We start from the raw sequence: 16,031 nt of genomic DNA, 5'->3' as shown, positions 1-16,031 counted from the left end.
GAAAGCAAGAAGAGAGCTGCCAGTGTGGTGTTCACATACCAGTTATCCTGGCAGAAGGTTCTATCTCTGATGATGATTAATGTTATTTCTTCTGCAAAACCTTCACTGTCACTTGAGTATTCTCTTTTATTGCCAGGAAGAAAGGTGTTGTCCTACAGTGGGAGTGACCATGAGTAGCTTTACATACTGCAGGATGTCCAGAGGTTTTGGCTACTGTCATCAAAGTTGACCTTGAATAATCCTGGCCAGACTGTCTCCTGGGTATGGTCTCACCAGTCTTGAGGGAACTGAGTGGTCCATCCCACCAGTATAGTGGCAGGTGACTCTTGTCTCCTGGATGTCCCTAAGTACGATGTCTTTAAGATTATTTTAGTGTTTTTTTTCCCACTTTGCTGGGGACAGAGCAGGCAGTGAGCAGGCATGCAGTTCTGCTGGTGGATCTGAGTGCATGTGAGTGGAGGCAGCATGAGATCCTGCCAGGATGACATCTGTACTGAAAAACTAAACATGACTGTTAATGGGCTCAAGCACTGTCTCAGCCACAGGGCTTCATCTTTACCACCCTCCCCAGTACTCTTTTGCCTGATTCCTGTCAGCACCTCACAGCACGCAGGCAGGTCTGGGGAGGTGATGTCAGGCAGGCTGTTTCTGGAAGTCAGAAGGGAAAAGATCATTCTGACTGGGGATGGTGTGTACAGAGGTGAGCCATTGCCTCCAGTCTTCCCATTTATTAGCACAGCTGAAGCACAGCACCGATCAGCATATAGCAGGTAATTCAGGCAGATGAGAAAAGAGAAGGAGGCCAGGGCAGCTCTGTTAGCAGAGGGCATCTGTGTCTCTGACGGAAGACCCATATCACTCTGCAGTGGCAGGTTCATGAAACACTGTCAAGTGTGTCAGGTTTGCTGGGTGTAATCAGTAACCCCTTCAGTCTGCAGTAGTGAAGCATTACCATGACTGCTTTAAAACAAGTCAGCCTTCAAAAACTGGGATAAACGTTCCTGTACTCTGACCTTCCTGAGCTTTACATGTAGGCTTGAAGGGTTGGTGAAATGTGAACAAAGCCAAGCCTACCACACTCCTGTAAAAAATTACAGATGAAAGGCATACTGATAATGATTGTATAAATAGCTGCTGGCTGCCAAACAATAGCCCCAATTCAAAGATCTGAAAGCATCTTCTCATGAAATCACTCATGAAGACTGAGAAACTGAGGCAGAGAGATCTAGCAAGTTAGCTTTTCAGAGAAACTGGTTTTCAGATCTTTGAGAATTTAGGCTAATATAGTTTAGAGAGACTTTCCCATTCAGACTTTCCCACCAGGAGCATGCTGACATTCCTACAAACCTTCTTGCATGAGTAAACACTTCTGCATTGATTTCCTTCTAGTGAGTCTATGGTTGTGTTCGAGGGTCTCAGGACAAGGAAAGAGATGAGAATCTTGATTCCCTGTTTCCAGAAAGCTGATTTATTATATTATTATATTATAGTATATTAAAATGCTATACTAAAACTATACTAAAAAAATAGAGAGAAAGGATCCATCCGAAATCTGGAAAGGAATAGAAGGGAATGGAATGATAACAAAATCTCGTGACTCAGAGAGGCCACACAGCTGGACCATGGTTGGTCATTAAGTAGAAACCTCTCACATGGACCAATCAAAGATGCACCTGTTGCATTCCACAGCAGAAGATAATTATTGTCTTTCTTTTCTTCTGAGGCTTCTCAGCTTCTCAGGAGAAAAATCCTGGGTGAAGGGATTTTCATAAAAATATCACGGCGACATGAGTTATTCTTTCATCCTTGCCACTTAGTGATGATTTTGGTTCAGTACTTCCCTGCGTATTTGGATCCCATCATAGTTCTGTTTCCTGTGAATATATCAAGAACACAGAATTTTAACAGGGAGCTCTGTGCATGCTGTCTGTCAGAATCACGTGCTACTATGTACCTGAGCAGGGCATGCTTGATTCACATGAATGTGATGGAGAAACACCAGAAACATCCATGGAAGCATCAAACAATGCACCCACTGAGAGGCACTGCCTGTGCATTGGGTGCAGGTACTTCAGCCAGGCTAACCCAGTCCGATTTCTTGGTGCAAAGCCCCATCCCCATTCCTACAGCCTTTTGTGGCATTTGTTAATCCTGCAGACCATAAATTGGCTCAGCTTGCTACGAAGGCAGAGGCCAATCCTGTCTGCAGTAGTAGGTTGTAGGGCTCATTGAAGGGATGAGAAAAATTCAGCACAACGGAAGGCACAGGATCACATGGCTCAATCTGCCAGGAGAAGGAAGCTGGAAAGAAGAGGGAAGAAGCAAGGATGTCCCTGTAGTGATGGAAAAACCATCTGTCTTATACTTTTTGGTAGGGTTTCACCTGGGCTAATGTCAGCCATGTAAAACCTGAACATATATCCAGTTACCTCTGGATATATATCCACATGTGAAGCAGGAGTCTACAGAGGTTCTTAATGGCAGGTCTCTGCACCCAGAGCTGCTAATAGCAGCTGGAGCTTGGGTCATGGGATCTCAGCTCTTCAGGTCACCGCTGAGAGCTGGATATCTAAGAACTGACTGCAGAGGGAGCCTATGCACCTTGTTTTTAGGCTGCTCAAGTTATTTCAAAGGGCTTGTGTTTGCACTTGGTATTTATTTGCACCATGAGCACTTATTTTACAACTGAGAGAAACAAAGTGTACTTTATAGTTGGCTCATATACTGCTAACACATTTTTCTCAGATGATAATCACACTATATTTGGCAAAACCCTCTAGTTTAAGATTATTTGCATCTAGATCCAAAAGTCACAGCTTGAGCTCATTTCTTCCTTGCACATTAATTACCACGTAGTATTGTGCAACCTAGGAATATCTCCCTTGGTCACAAAGACAGCTCAGTGCACAGTCCTAACTCCTCAGCTTTTAACTTGGCACAGAGCATGATGTGTTCATGGAGTTTGTCCTCTGAAGGTTTCATTTCTGCAGTCATGAGGTGGCATGGCTTTTGCCAAGACCAGGGGCATGCTGAGCTGCTGTACCACTGACATTTGGCCTCGAGGGCTGCTGGAGTGCTGTGTGAGCGCTCTTTGGCCAGGATGAGGATGCTTGTGCTGCCCAGGGAGAGGGAATTGGCCCTGGGACAGCTTGGCTTGTTGTGAACCTGTGCCCTGGTCCCTAGGGTGCTGTTGCTTTGTTCTGACTTCCCAAGGAGATGGCAAGGTCACCCCACAGTGTGCTTGGGGTTTGCTGCTCTTATCAAAGGGTGCACTGATAACAGGTTACCAAAGTGAGCAGAGAAGTCCACACAGCCCTGCAACTCCTGGCACAGAGCCTGGAGGGTGTGCTAGGCACTTCAGGAAAAACACACAGGTTTTTTTAAATGCTGATCAGAGAATTTTCCTGAGCCCACGCACTCATCCACTTCACAAAACTCCTCCAAGAGCTGTCTGGAAGGGGTAACTACATCTATCAACAGAGTCAAGGATGGAGCTGGGCAGACCAGCCTTCCCAGCTCTGGGATGTCACAGCCCAGGTACAGCACACGCCATCCGTGGTTATCCCTGTGTCTCTACCCAGCCTGACACCACAGGCACCCGGACTGGGAAGCCCATTGCTCCCAGGACTGCAGCTTCCTGCTGAGCAGCCCAGAGTGACTGCAAAGAACAAGGGCTTGCAGTCTAAGCCTTAGGTTTGTTATTCCTTTTGCTCAGTTGAACTGCTGGTACCTGCTGTAAAGGTAGCAGGACCTACTGGGGCAAGCAGTGCAAGCAGTATGGGTGTTACAAGGCAAGAGCCTGCTCAGGGGACTTGATAAACAACCAAGGCTGGGGTGAGCTGGGGACTGAGGCTGCATCATTACATACACTTCTGCTGCTGGTGAAGGCAGGCTTTGCTGCCATGACACACTGGGTAACTGCACCCAAAGCTACCTGTCAGGGGCTGAGGTGGAGCCTATTTCACTGTTCTCTGCCTGGACATGGTCACTCCTGAGTTGGTTTAAGCACATTGGTTCCTTCTGTCCCATGTGTAGAAGCTTCTTTTGGACCACCAGCTCTGCAGGAATTGGAACTGCTTCATACCCAGAAGGAAGAGGCAAGTTAAATAGGTGTCATGTGAAGCAAAGCTTGAAGAAAGCTTGCAAATTCAAAAGGGAAGAAAGAAAAAGAAATAAGAGAAAGAAAACTAGCAAGTAGGAAGCAGGTTTGCAGTTTGGAAGTCGCCCTATTCCAAGACTTTAAAATGTAGTTAATTACAAGCATTTAATTTTGCAGTAAGGTCTTGGGAGTAATTGCTTAATAGGTTCCTAGATTACACATATCAACCATGTATTTACTGCTGTGCTCAGACAGGGTATCACAGCTCGACGTGAGGCATGGGGCCATCCCTGGCACCTCACCTGGCTCAGAGCAGGACCAGAAGTGGTGGCAGGGGTTGAGGGTGTCCTGCAGGGACCAGAGCAGGGGTGTCCTGTTCCCACCTCTGCAGGTCTCTGCTCCCGGTGCTGCTGCTCTGAGCAGCTGAGGAGGGAAGGTGAAAAGGAGCAGCACATCTTATAACAGTTTCCATCATCAGGGGGCTCCAGATCCCTGCTTCTGGAGCTCTGTCCTGGGCCACACCTTTCTCCACCTCTGCAGTGGGAATGGCAGCTATGCAGAGGGGCCCCACTGGGAGGGGGGACAAGGGTGCTTCTCTGAGGGGCGCCTGGCTCTCTGAAGAAGATGCTGACCCTCTGTCTCATCAGAAGAGACTGCTCTGGAGCAAAGTGTCCTGGCCATGGGAAGATGGACAGGAACAGGGGGGCATGAGGAGAGACTACTCTTGTCCTTTGAGATAACTGCTCCCTGTCAAAGTTCCCTAACTCAGCTCTCTGCCCTGCCTCAATCTGTGACAGTCCCCTTTGACTCCTTCTACTGTCCCTGTTTTTGGCCCAACCCCTTCAGAAATCCTGTCTGATCCTTGAGGCAGCAAAATGCCATCAACCAGAGGACTGGGTTGTGTAAACCCAGCGCTAGTAGAATAAAGGATCGCGTTTACAGTATGAGAACTGATTTTTCTGAATTTTTGACAGTCTTGCTCCTTGCATACCACCATGCAGCTGTTAAGATCACTGGTGTGAATGTGGTCTAAGGAGAGGCTGACAATTACAGAATTCCCCCAACTACACCATGTCAGAAGACTTCAACTTCACAGTTATTATGAACAATTTTCTTGGATTTTCCATATGGTCCTCAGCTAAATCATAGTTCTAGCACTTTTGTGAAATAAGTGAATGCACCTATATCTCTTGGTATCATAAATTGCTCTTTAAATTACAGAAAGCTTGGAGTCAAACAGAAAACACTTATTAAAAGAACAACAAAGCAGTTAATACCAACGTAGGAAAATTGTAATTGGGGATCAATCCTAATTAAGCAGCAGATTTAAGGAAAGGCTTCTTGACTCTGGGTTTGAATATTCTTTTTCCAAATGCAAAAGGAGTTCAAATATATTTTGCAAGCTTGACTCTTTGGGGAGTTAAGTATCATAAGCACACAGCTGTGATGCAGTTTGTCAGTGTTTGTTTACACAATTGTTATTAGACTGGACATTTATGTTTCTGAAAGAGCTTTCTGCTCAGCAGGAAATGAAGCTATTTCTTCTGCTCAAATTGCTTTTAAAAACCAGTCCTTTTGTAGCTGAGAAACAACACATTGGTCTGTGAGATTTTGTGTTCAAGCCTGATGCCTCTGACATCCAAGGTGCTTGGAAGTGATGTGCAGCCCCAGCAGAGGAGGAGGTATACAACACTACTTGTCATGACAGGTGCTCCAAAGTCTTCTCTTCAGGACAGGTTAAGAGTTCTTCATCTCAACTTTTATTTCTATTTCTTAGCCTGTGTTGTAAATATTTGGGTTTTGAAATATTGTAATTTGGTTTTGTGAACATTTGGGCATCTGCCTACGCATCTGAGAGATAATGAAATACACCGATGACACAAATCCACTTGCAGCTACAAATGAGGTAATACAAACACAGTAAACACAGTTTCTCAGGGTCTTCAAGGGTAAAGAAAACAATCAAGGAGCAATGGCAAGAAGGTGTCATAGTTTAAGTCCAAAGGGAACATACAGACCCAACATTCGTAGGCAGTCAACCTCTGGTAGGGAATTCAGACTGAACTCTGCCAACCTATGATGAATGCAGCCAGCCTTGCTTCACTTTAGCCCCAGGACTAAATTCAGTGGGACTAGCTAGAAGTGTGCTAAAAGAGGCTGGTCAGGGAAGTGGGGGAGTCAAGCATAAGGACACTATCTAGCAAGCAAGTTTGAAGCCAAACACATACCACGTGAAATAAGAAACAGAGAGCAATATTTTCTGGTTGAGTCTTCCCATGCTAATTGCCTGTCTGTGCTGCCCAGTGGGCTTTGGTGCTCCCTCCCTGCTGCAATAAGTGCCTTCATAATGGTCTCCAGGGTAAGGAATGAGGCAGTGGGTGGACCTTAGTGGTGGAGGAAGCAGCGAGACAGTGATAGTCACCACCACATATCCTGTTTGGAGCAGTGGTAATTTGCCCACGTGCTTCAGTGAGATGTGACCCTTGAGCACCATAGGGCTGGTCTGCTCTTTAACAAGCATCTTTTGAAGTGAAATATCCATGGGAAAACTGAGCCACTTTACAGCTAAGGAAGTGGGTGGAACGAGATCATTGAACTTGGCACTTTGTGTGGCTGAAATATAAACCCAGCACAGGGACACTGCTGAGCCAGAGCAGGTCCACTTTTGACTCAGGAGGAATTGGCTAAGTGAAGGCAGGAGAGCTCCCTGTGGAAAAACCATCCTCAGTGGATAAAACTGAAGCATGATTTCAAGCAAGTTAAGTGACTGAAGCTCAGCCTGTTGATCAGATCTAGGTGAAAACAAGGACAAAGAGTAGGCAGCATTCACAGAAGGAGCCACAGTGGAACAGCAGCATGTCCCTGTGTGTGTGTACACAGGGGCAGTGTTTGTGCAGGGGGGTCTTGCATTTCCCAGCAGGTGATGGCATGGCCAGCCATGCCCACAGCACTGGTCCCACTCTGCTTTTCCGAGACTGAGGCTTCAGAGCCAGCAGCACAGGCAGTTTTACAATGCAGAGGCTGTTCTCTAGAGAGGTACTTTGGAATGAGTGACCTTGTAAAATGTATGTCCTGACTCTCCTATGAAGCAAGCTGTCCATTCAGTACAAGAGATTACTGTTAACTTCTGAATCAATGGGCTGCTCCCATAAGTACATGAGTAAGTGGACTATGATTGCACCAAGAAATTGTGAGCCTAAATTGTCATTCAATTATCTGTCTGAGTCCCTAAGGTTGAAAATGGGTGGGCAGGGTGGTTAGTCATACCTGTGGAGACCACCCGGGTGAATGTCTATTCTTAGACACACGTGCAACACAGTATGAAAAACACAATGCATGTAATACACGTACATAACACACAATGTACGTAATACTGTTGGGCCAGGTCATAGCTGTATCACAGCCATGTTAATGTTTAACTGCATCTGCCCCTTGGTTGGAGCAGAAGATACTGTGATATCAGCTTCCCCTCCTAATTTCAGGGTGTGTTTCTTCTGTGACCTGCAGCAGAATTGACCCATAGCAGTGACACCAGTGCTGGTCCCCAGTTCAGACAGCATTCAAAACTGGCCTGGAGCCCAACTCACGTTTCTATCCAGTGAGTGCACATGACACAGGATCTATGCCAGCTCTACCTTTACATCAGTTTTAAGGCCAGCCCCAGCATGACAGGTCATACCCAACCTGCAGACAGAGAAGGATCTCAGCCAGCACAGATACTGTTAGGTCCCTTCAATACTTTCTGGCTAAACCAAAATCAGCTGAGCACATTTATGCATCATTTTCACCCAGCACCAGAAGCCTTATAGCCACGCTGACCAGAGACTCTCTGCCTGAAATTGCTGCTGGTGGTCATGGACATTCCTGTGCATCAGGCACTTCTGGCATGTGGGATATCTGTGACTTCACTTGTTTTCTTGAATGCCACAGGCCAAAGGGAGTAGCAGATAGAAATACAGTCATCAAGGACAACACCCAGCAGGAGTTTGAGTGAGTTTGGGACGGTAAAGCTCAGCACAGACTCCTTTCCCAGGGTGGATGTACTTTGTGGTGGTTCACACACAGGTGCTCTGCTGGGCTGATCCAACAGACAGCACAGCCATGCCCAATGCAAAATAAATCTGACAGCTACTGAGCAGGGGGAAATACACTGCAGACTCCCAAACTCTCACCTTATCAAGAACATCCTATAAGACTTGTGTGTGCTCTAAAATAATTAAAGGTGGCAGTGGTTAAGAGGAAAGCTTTTGCGTAAGTCATATGATAGCATGTCACAACTTTGTTTAAACTTCTGTTTGCACTGCAGTTTTCTTGGAGTTCCAAGGAACAGTGAAATCTATGAAAAAATAATCTTAAGAAATAGCCCCTAGGTCTGCTAAGTGAAACTGCTGCATAGCAAGTGAGAAGCTGAAACATGTCTGAAAATTTTCAGAAGTTCCAAGGTAATGAACCAAGGTTTGCTAAGCAGGCACCAGGAGTGATCAGAGACAGAGGCTGAACGAGAGGGGACAGGAATGCCATGTTCCTACAGATGACAAGGAAGTGGTGGCAGTATTTATTCTGCTGTAACAGACAGCAGTGCTGAGTTTCAATATTACTTTTCTGTACTTGCAAGTGACAGCCACTGGATGAGCAATCATGCTTCCCCTCAATTCTGTGACCTCCTTAGTCCCCTCCTGCTATTTGGCAATCCTGTAATTTTTTTGTACTTATGGAATATTTTCTGACAAAAGCATAAGAAAACAGAGGTGAAGTCAGAGAAACCCAGCTCACGTTTCCAGTGTAATGGCTTAGCACAGGTAACACAGACTGCAGTTGCTTGGAGCTTTGCAAGGAAGAGGAAACACAGAATCATCACAGATTGGTTGAGATTGAAAGGCACTTGTGAAGATCATTTGTTCCAGCCCCCCAGTGCTCAAGAAGGGCCACCTAGAATAGCTTGCCCAGGATCAGTCCCAGATGGCTTTTGAGTATCTCCAAAGTTGGAGACTCCACAACCTCTCTGGGCCACTTGTTCCAGTCACCCTCATGCTAGAAAGATATATCCTGGTGTTCAAAGGGAACAGTTCAGCCTGTTCCTGTTGCCTCTTAAAACATACTTCTTAAGAATGTGCTTTAATCCTCTCCTGGCAAAAATTCTGCAGTCTCTGTACACAGAAGTCTGGACACAGCCTGAGTCAATGAATCTCCAAAAGGTCTTGGCACAGTATAAACTATCAGGGGTCACAGCTGGGACTGTGGTTGCAAGGCCTGAGGCCTCCTTATGTTGGCCACAGGGCTAGTGTTTCCTCCTGGATTGTTGGCTTTATGGAACAGGAGAGCAATGGGAGGAGGGAATTCTCTTACTGTACACAGAGGTTTTCAAGTTTCTGGTTTTGTCCAGGAGCAAACAGGACTTTCCTGAAAGGTTCAGTCTCAGAGGAAGAAAAATTGAAGTGGAGCAGAATAATATAAGAACAAAATATTATGTGATGGGAAAAACAGGAGAGAAACTTCCTTGGATATAGAAAAGTCAGTGAATGACTGGCTAGGAACACCTTAGACTTCCAGAAGATAGAGAAGGATCTTCCTTGTTGAAAGCTGACAAATTGCTTAGCAGTGCCACCTCTCTGAGCAAAAGCTGTTACCAGGAAGAATGTGAATGAGCATTCCTGATACTTCAGTATAAATTACCATTTTAATCATGCTGCTGAAAGGAAGGAAGAATGATTTTGAAGCAGTAAGAGGTTGGTGAAATTGCCTTTAAACCTTCCCCATGCTGAGACAGTGACAGCCAGGGCCTGCCAAGCATGAGGTGTGTGACAGACAGACTTCCTCAGCTGCACAAACTGCTCCAACCTTGCATCCCTGCTCTGCCACCCTGTGCTGGGTGGGCAGTGAGTCTGGGACAGGCTCTGCTCCTTCTCACCCCATGGGAAGGTGGCGAGGTCTGCAGTCCTGCTGCAGATGAGGAGAGCATGAGGTCCATGCTGGTGCATGCTGGCTCTGCAGGAACATAAAGGTCTCCTTGGCTCTGCTGGCCCAGGAGCAGTTTGGTGTTGTACACAGGACTGGAGTGGGACAGCAATTTGAGGGGTCAGGAGGGTGCCAGCTGCTGCACTGATGCATATATGGAAATTATATGGTAATGTTGCTCTTTTCATGTATTAAACAAACCCAAAGTAAATCCTTTTTGCTTGACTTCAGCTATCATTTTTGCTAAAAATACTATATGAACTAATCCCCTAAATAATATTTTCATAAAGTTCAACTCTGAATCAGTCTCCTAAATCTAAGTTTCAAGGAGCTGGCAGTTAGTCCAGGAACTTCTTGTTTACTGAAATTGGTCCATTCCCCACCTCCTCATCTCTGTGCAGAGGAGCAGATATGTGGGACTGGAAACACTTGCTCCCCTGAAGGATGAAGGGTGGGCCTGCGTCCAAGGAATGTTACCCACCCTGGCAGCAAATGGCACCATCCCAGGCTTTGCAAGACCTCCCACTTTCCCCTTTCCACTGCAGCTGGCCAGCATGGAGCTGGTGGAGCAGTGGTGCTGTCCCTCATCTGTGGTTGATAATGTCCCTTCATCATCCAGCAGCCCCAGCTCTTGGCTGCTGCGTGTCTGCAAGGGCTGGGTCAAGGGCTGCACTCCGTCTGCTGACACCAGCTGCCAGCGGGAGCAACCTTGCAGCAGGAGAACAGTCTTTTGCAGACGATGTCTCCCAGGTCCCTGTGCCCAAGGCTTTCTTCCTGCTGTGTCGTGGTGACACTGCCAGGGAACAGTGGTTCCTGGTCCCTGCACGCCCCTCACTCAAGGTCCTCTGTCAAGGCCTGGGTTTGGTGACTGAAAGCTCAGCCCAGAAATACAGAATTCATCTCAAGGACCTCCTTTGCCAGCTACATTACTTTACCTAGGCTGGCTCCCCGTGATACAGGCGTCACACTCTCCATCCAGTCGCTCATGGGAAAATGGATGCAACTACTGCATCCTTTTCAGATACATTCAGCTTGAGTGGCCTTTGTTTCAGTTCATCTATTTACTCAGGATTTGGGGATCTTAGACCAATGTAAACAATTTCATCATTTTTGAATTTGTTGAATCATTCTTGCTTTGCATCTTCACATCAGATATTTACATCTTTACGGGTTTTTTTTCTTAAATACACTCAGACACACTCAGGAACATTCCTACTGAAAGGAAAATAAAATAAATCCTGTGTAATAAATACACTGACATTTAAAATCAAATAAATGTTAAAACAACTGAGTAACTGAGGTACCCTGTGGTAGGGCCACATACCCAAAAATGTCCATTTTAAGCAGTGTGCTAAGAGCTGGATCATGAACAGAGAGCACGTTCATCCAGCCAAGCGGCCTGATGAGAGGAGTCTCATCCCTCTTCCTATTAATAAAGCATGCTAATAAAGCAGGAGTGAGAAGCCAGCTGTGAAGGATTCCTTTGGGTTGGTATGGTGCAGTCAGGACAAAGGACGCGATGTTATAGCAGAGATAAACTACAAAAACAGAGTGAACTATAAATAGATTGTAACTGCTAGGGGTTTCCAAAAACAATGACAGGGAGAATAGAGAAAGGCACTGAGAAGTTACCAGTTCCCATCCATCCTTCCAGGATGATTTGAACTTTCACTGGTCCATTTGGAGTGTGCTGGATCTCTGCTGCTGCTCTGAACTCGCCCTGATCCTGCAGCTTTTTTTAGTTTCTGCAGAGCTGTTTCTCGTTTCTTTTTCAGTGGTGTTAAAAATAATTTGCTATTGTCTTGGAAAGACAGAAACAAGAAATCTGTTGAGATTAGATAATTTTTCACATAAATAAAAAAATGTATATTTATTCTCTCATGTGGACTTTGATCAACTAAGTGTTAAAGTTCATGGGGTATTTTGAACCTGATTTTTTTTCTACCTCAAATCATACTGCTTCTACCCAAAGCTGCCCATAAGATGGGCAGTAGTGGTGGTCTGGGGGAATTTCTCTGTTACTTTCTTCTCATATATATGAATGCTGGCATTTTTGTTGTGCTGGCCACCTTAGTGGTCTTTTACATTCGTGAGAGTTCCCAGTCAAAAAAAAATGCAATAGAAAGGCCAAAACAAAACAAAACCAAAAAAAAGAGTCTTGTTGGGAATACTGAATATAAAAGTAAAACTGAGAAACAGTATGAAAGTAGATAATACAGTCCAATGTTAAAAACCCTGCAAGGGGTTTCATGAGGTTTGTTTTTTTTTTTCTCCTTTTTTAAAAAAATGGAATTCCTCCTTCAGAAATAGCTAGGGAAGTATATAGGTAGAGAGGAAGCACTCTCAGAACTCTCCATTGCACTGACACCATCATTGGTAAAATTTACATCTTTATTCTCACAGAATGGATCTATAAACTTTAAAGTAAAGTCCTTTCATTAGTATTTAGAAATGTTGGCTTCCAAGCTTAATGGAAACTGAGTCATGGGGGAGGGATCTGCAACCATGAGGAAATCACAAACAGAAGCAATGTGATTTCTTCTGACTTTTCAAGCAGAACTTGAGGCACGTGCAGCTGAGAGAGGAAGCAACCTTGTGATTTACACCTGTCTGATAAAGTGAGAGGGAACATTTTCATTTTATTACACTTTACACCCATCTCTGGAAATATACCTTGTTTGTTCCATTGTGTAAAATATCCTCTGTTGAACTTGGCTTATCTTATGGCTGAAATGCTTGCTTATTCTGAGTCATGAGCAAGGATCCTGATAAACATGCTGTGGAATTATGGCATATTTATCTGAACAGGAAGGTAGAGCCTGGTGTAACCTCTTCACTGGCCTCCAAGGTGACCGACTGAAAAGAAAAATGATGAGAGAAGCCACATATAAACTGTAAAAATGGGTATGTCAGAATCCTTTTTCCTCTGGCTGCCTTTCCTTCAGCTGGTCTTGAGGAAACTGGTGAGCCCTTTTGGTTGCCGAGCCTGTCTCAGATCCTGAGCTAAATCCTGGCAGGCAGGTGTTCCCACACCTGTGTGCACAGATATTTCTGCTGCTTTCCCTCAGTATGCCGAGAGTCAGGCCACCATCTGCGAGTGCCCAAATGTGTGGTACCTGATATTCTCCAGCGGGCAAAGACGAGTGGGGTGCAACCCCCAAGGGGGTGAAGCAGCACTGGGTTTGGGTGACAAAGCACAGGCCCAGCAGGATCCCACTGGCCTTGAGCAGACACTGCTGCACCCCAGGAAAGAGCCTGTGCAAGGAAAGGTGTGGGGTGCCAGCGAGGGAGACCTGGTGGCTGCAGAGAGGATGAGCCTGGGGGAGCCCCAGGGGCTGTTGGCACTTAAACCCCGTGTGACCCCCACCTTCTGCACCTTGGCAGTGGGAGGAAAAGCTGAGGGTGTGAGAATGAGCACACCCTGCAGATTTAGGATGGCTTCCTCAAAATGACAGACACAGGTTGCCTTCAACATGGTCACTACTGGTCTGATTTTTCCCGTCCTGTGAGGAGAGAAACAGGAAACTCTTTTCTACTCTTTTGCTTTTCCTTTCACTCTCCATGACTTTTCCCCCTCATTTTGATTTTCCCTTCTTTCCCCATGTGTCTATTTTCTTCTGCTGTTTCAGCTGCTGTTTTAGCAATGAGTACAGATTCCTCTGGTTCTGTATTCTACAGTTCCAAGTACTACATTTATTTATATTTGTTCCTGGGATCGAGATGATAAAAATAGCTTACAGTCCATGGAAATACTGAGGGAGGGGAGTATAATGTATTGTTCATTGCTTTAATGAATTGCCAAAAGGTGGATACCCTGTTGATTGGAATTGAATTTTCGCATGTCTCAAATTCAGCCTACAGCTCACTAAGTTGATCTGGAGGTCTGGGAAAGGACATATTTCATTGTGTGCATTTGCCACCTTTTAGAAAGGAAAAGAGGAAATCTGGGAGAGGAAGAGGGAGATAAAAGAAAAAGATGAAAGTGGATTTGGGAGGAAGAAGAACTATTAATAAAGTGAAGGGAAAAAAAGCCAACAGCAAAAAAACCCTAAAATATGGGAACTGTCAGAGAAAAAAACTACATGTAATTTAGTGTCCTGACCTGGAATGTAATTGTACATGTGTGGGAGAGGGGAGCCTCAGCATCTCTAACTGCCCCATAAAGTGGCCTCTCTCTGATCTTAAAAAAATCCACTATTTATTTAATCTTCAAAACTGCGCTCTTCAAAACTGAGCCTTTCTACTTCTTGCCATCTTCTTGGTTCTGCTGTGAACCAAGCCCTGCCATTAACATCTGTGCAATGTGCTTTGAGCTGCTGCTGCCTGGTTCCCTGTTGCAGCCTCTGCTGTGGGGTCAAGTGGGCTGAGGCTCCAATAGTCCCCAAATTCAGGGCTGTGGAGATCCCCACCCCTTCTCTTGGCATAGAGAGTGGAAGAAAAGGCTGGTGTAGGCAGTCCCCTGGCCCTAGGTGTGCAGCTGGCTGGTTTGCACCCTTGCTGCTTAGGGCTATCTAGTCTTAGCAGTTTTGTCTGGGGGACAAATATTTGGTACAATATGACGATGTTTCATCAAGTGAGATAGCAAGCAGGGTGGATGATTGCTGTCCAAGCTTGTTCACAGGCACTCTTTTATTCAAGCAAGAGTGTCTGTATGGATCTTAAACCTAGGTCATGGTTTTCTGCATAGCTTTATCATGGAACTGCATAACTTTATCAGTTCTGTTAGGAAGGACGGTGCCCTCAAGTGCCTGCAAGCTGGGTGATGTCACTGCCTCACTGCTGACAGTGTTCCAAGAAGGACTTTGAGGTTTATAAGCGATTATCTGATGCACTGGCAGAGGTTATCCAGGGTGTTGCAGTCAAGTTTTAACTGTCCAGGATTCAGTCAGAGTGGGTATTTATCAAAATGTCTCATGCTGCCATGCAGGCGTGGATAAATGGTAGTCTAGTGCCACATGTGTACAGGGGGTGTATGTGCTTTCCTTTCTAAACTACATGGTTTTCATTCCATGTCCAAAATAGCTGTGACATTTGCGCTGCTAAACAGAGCTCCAAATGAAGATGCCTGTGATTGTAATTTAGTTGTACTTCTATATCTCTATTTTCTCTGCTCCCCTTTCATCACCACTTCTGCATCTGTTCTTTCCCTGGCTTGCTTCCTTTACACTCTTCCCTCTCCCTCTTTCTGTTCACTGCATCTATTTTTACTGCTTCTGCTCTTCTCACCAGTCAACATCTTCCTTGGCTTTTCCCAGTAACAAAGAACATAATTTTTTACTCTATGCATAGGACAGAATGTTTAAAAGGATGACCCAGAAATCTGTTCTCAAAAATTTTAAAGTCATTCTTTCATGAGGTAACAGTCACAGGCTTTGTGTACAAACCCATCATCTTCCTGTCCTTAGATGTGCTCCACTCTCACAGCATGGGAAGCTGAAGTTCCAGGAAAAGAATGCAGAAGCCAGGAATTTCTTGGTGTATAATAAATGCAGTAATGCACACTCTCATGCATCTGTCACTGTGATATTTTAGATTTCTTTGACAAACTGGAGTCCTGCAGTACACTGATATGGTGGCAAATACTGATACTCTGGTTTTGGACAGAGAACTTAAAACACAGGCTAACACTGAGAAACCAAGGTTGCTGTGACACCACACATGCCAGGGGGTGGAAATGATTTCACTGAATGAATCCTTGCCTCTGTGACCAGCAGTGCAGCTGCAGGGAATGTGAGGGAGAATCCCAGATGTCCTCTGTCTTGACCTCGGCACTGGTGTCTCAGGCTTTCTGACTTCTGGTCTGACAGACTGTGATCCATGTGCTGTCCATGACCAGAACATAATGGACAGGGATGTGTGAAATTTTGACAGTGGGCTACTAGACCATGCTTTCTTTTAGGGAAGAAAGTAACTCCAGAAGCAAGGTTGCAACAGTGGTCTGAATTCTCCCTCCACTGAATCTAGCTCCACTGTTTAG

This window comes from Passer domesticus, chromosome 3, assembly GCF_036417665.1.
Source record: "Passer domesticus isolate bPasDom1 chromosome 3, bPasDom1.hap1, whole genome shotgun sequence".
Taxonomy (NCBI): domain Eukaryota; kingdom Metazoa; phylum Chordata; class Aves; order Passeriformes; family Passeridae; genus Passer; species Passer domesticus.
This window is presented reverse-complemented; position numbering follows the sequence as displayed.